This window comes from Poecilia reticulata, linkage group LG1, assembly GCF_000633615.1.
Source record: "Poecilia reticulata strain Guanapo linkage group LG1, Guppy_female_1.0+MT, whole genome shotgun sequence".
In the NCBI taxonomy this organism is placed as follows: Eukaryota; Metazoa; Chordata; class Actinopteri; order Cyprinodontiformes; family Poeciliidae; genus Poecilia; species Poecilia reticulata.
In genome coordinates, this window is record NC_024331.1 from 26,360,622 (window position 1) to 26,364,225 (window position 3,604).

Genomic DNA, 3,604 nt, shown 5'->3' on the forward strand with positions numbered 1-3,604 from the left:
AATAAATAACCTTTCTTATAAACACAGTTGTCCATGTTTATACCTCATGCTGCTTTCCAGTGGTTCTATTTTAAAGATTTCCCTCTGGTTCCTTCAGGATCTCACAATGTCTCACCCATAGACATATATAACAGTTCCTTATATTATGTCTATGGTCTCATCAGGCTTAGTAAGAACAGGAAGTGCAGCAGCATGTCACAAAAAACACAAAGAAGAAATAAACCGTTTTTCAAAATAAAAGCAGAATTGACCACAATGTGTACCAGTAGGAGCATTTTAACCATTTAGTAGCCATATACAGAAATTATTAGATTTTTCTATTGTGTAAATCAATATTAGTAATTCTTTCCTCTCTGAACTTTGGGGGAAAAACCTGAATGATCTCATTCTGCAGATTTCCTTAAAGTTATTTATGTTTCTGCAGGTAGCACCACCATAAACTGTGGTTCAGTGTCTACTACTGTATATCTGGGTGCTGTGGATGAAGGATATTCAGGTAAGATTATAAAAACATTAATTTAATTAAGATTAGAAATAGATCAATTAAGACTGACTTGCTCCATTCAGTATGCATTTTCTCTGTCATGTTACAGAAACAGATTATTTATTATTAACTATAATTAATGAATTCTTGAGGTAATTTAGTTTATCAGATCATTTTTTGCTGTTGCAGGTGACGTGGAGCTGGTTTCTGGTATTCCAGTTGGTACTATGGTGACTCTGGAGTCTGACCTGTTTCCTGAGCATCTTCAGTTTCTGGAGTTGAGCTTCACAGCAGGGGAAACCACAGTGACTGTTCGCACCAAGAACCCGCTCGACGCCGAGGCCGAAATATTCTTTACGGTAAGCTCCCCCATTTTGTTGTACCTAAATTTGTGTGTTGGATATTTGTGTTTAATGCAGATCTTCACTGAGATATACAGCATAATTTATGCTAACACTTTGCAGCAGAAATAATGTCCATTGTGTTTTTATGTTGCAGAGTGATAGAATTTTGCACTACAGCTTAGTGTGCAATAATGATTTGAAGGTAGGTGAAATTCCAAATTATGGAGCAAACATTACAAACTGATTGAACAACTAAAACGCATCACTTCCTGTTTTTATTTTTACAGTACAAAAACTCCCGCAGGCTGATAATCAATGATATCAATGACAACAGTCCAGTATTTGAGAAGAAGTTTTATTCCCGAATTATTTCAGAGGTAAGTCAATCTCTTGAAAGGAATGTTAACCTTTTATACACCTGAAACATTTAAGAATCAGGTGATTGGTATGAATAAAATTGGTGATGAATTTTTCAATGTGATCAAAATAAATCTCCAACTTTCTGCCTTCATTCTTCAGTGTTTTCTCAAAGAAATGAGGAAACAGCCATTTATCTCTTCTCATTTTCTCTAAATCGTTCCATCTCATTTTTCAGAGTGAGGCTGTCAACACGGAGGTTCTGCGAGTCAGAGCCGTGGACGCAGACAGCACACCTGAATTCAGCACCCTGAATTATACCTATGTAAGAACGTTCAAATCAGTATTGTTAAATAATACCAATACCATAATCTATGTTTTATCCATATAAGCAGTGACCTTGAAGCAGGTGAGGAAGTGCCTCATCTGTAATTCTGACAAGTAAATTAAGCACATGAGAAGTAAAATAGATACTAACAATGATGAGAAAATCAATTTGTCCTCTTGAACTTTCTAAAAAATTGTTTTTCTTATAAGTAATTTTAATATTTTATGGTCAAAATAGCTGAATTTATACTTTTATCTGTTGAAATACAAGAAAGACAGATGAGACCAGGTGTATCCTCATTGCTGTCTCTTTATATCGCCAATGTGCTTGTTTAATTACACATTTTCTACATATGTTGATGTTCCACAGCCTTTTATATTTAATGAATGTGCGTGACATATCTAGTCCTTCTGAATGGCCATAAATATGCAGCAAGTGCGCAGGACAAGGCAGAAAGTACCGTGGTTCACCGATAGGGGGCAGTGCTGAGCCCTATAAATACAACAAGCAGGTGCTCTTCTTCTACACATTGAAAAGACTGAAAACAGTAAGGGAGGGGGAAGCATTGAGGTGTACTTTGAATACTACTAGACGCCTCATGGAGCGGGTCGGCCCGTTGCTGCGATACGTCACAGCGTCAGCCATATTGAATGTGGCCTATGTGCCAGTAATACAAGTAAATGGACCGAACTTCAGAAAGTGCCGTTCTACAAAGTATTTTAAATTAATTCCTGTCATGTTGGGACTTAGCTTTCGAACCCACATGCAAGAACACAATCAGACAGGCGAGTAAAATACAATGATGGTTTATTGAAAGAACAGGAAGTAGATGATGAATACTGGATCAGCGGACCGGGTCRTCTTACCGTCAACAGGAGACACAGAGTTAGGTGGAGATCAACGGTGATTTCCGGGGAATAACTGATGAGTGCTTACTTGGAAGGGAGGTGATGTGGACGGAGTGGAGCGTAGGCAGTGAGCTCGTAGGAGAGCGGTCAGGTAGCTCCACTAAAGGGGACGGCCTGGAACTAGGTCCGTCAGAGTAGTTCTCCGGGGTTCGGGTGTGGGTCTCCAGACCCGTGGCGTCCCGAAGGGGAATCCACCGGAGAAGGATCAACGAAGGGGGGAAAACGAACACACACGAGGTGTGGCGTCTGACCGGTAACGCCGACAGCGTCGAGGGAGGACACAGGCGGTAGGAACACACGAGGGGTTGCGTCTGGTGGGTAACACCGACAGCGTCGGGGAAACACACAGGAGGTTGATGATCCACGAAGGGGGGAAAGGCACACTCACTCAGAACCCAGCAACGATGGATCACACCAGAGCAACGAGGAGGCGGCAGGATAATCKGACGAGGAAGACAACAAGGGGTTAGACTGGAGCAGATCACAGAAGGCCTATTTCTGGAACGAATGTTACCAATGTAAGCAAACACTCAGGCGATGAGACGAAGAGGTGCTGCTGCTTATATCCGTAGTCAACGCCTCCTAAACGAGCCGCAGGTGTGAGTACGGGTTGAACCCAGCAGCTTCTCAGGGGTGCTGCGTGCAGGTGCCATCTGGTGGACACCAGGCGGAACGACTGTTCCATCCATGATAAAAAAAAAACATTCGAAACCAAAATAAAGAAAAGACTAACAAAAATAAATGGGGAAGAAACAGAACCTGACAATTCCTGTCATTGACACATTTTCTCACACACACTAATATATTTGGCAATCAAAGAAATGACTAAAGACAGAGTTTCTAACTTTTTATGTGATTATTTAATTGTTTTGGGCATTTCTGAATAAAGAGCACAATGTTTTATTTGATAGAAGTGATTCTGATAATTAGGCCCGAGCAGCTAAGCGCTGCGAAGGCCTATTGTTTTTCGAATGTTTATTATTTTTTTTTTTTTTATTTTTCTCGCCTCAAATGAATTGGCTTTTTGGGGGCTTTAACATATTCAAAAACTCACCAAAATTGGTGGGCCCATAGAGACTGTGAAAAATTTACGTATTTTAAGGTCTACGCAAAAATCGCATAAAAAATGGCTCAACAGCGCCCCCTAGAAATTTTCAAAAGACCCTTTCCTATTCACTTACTT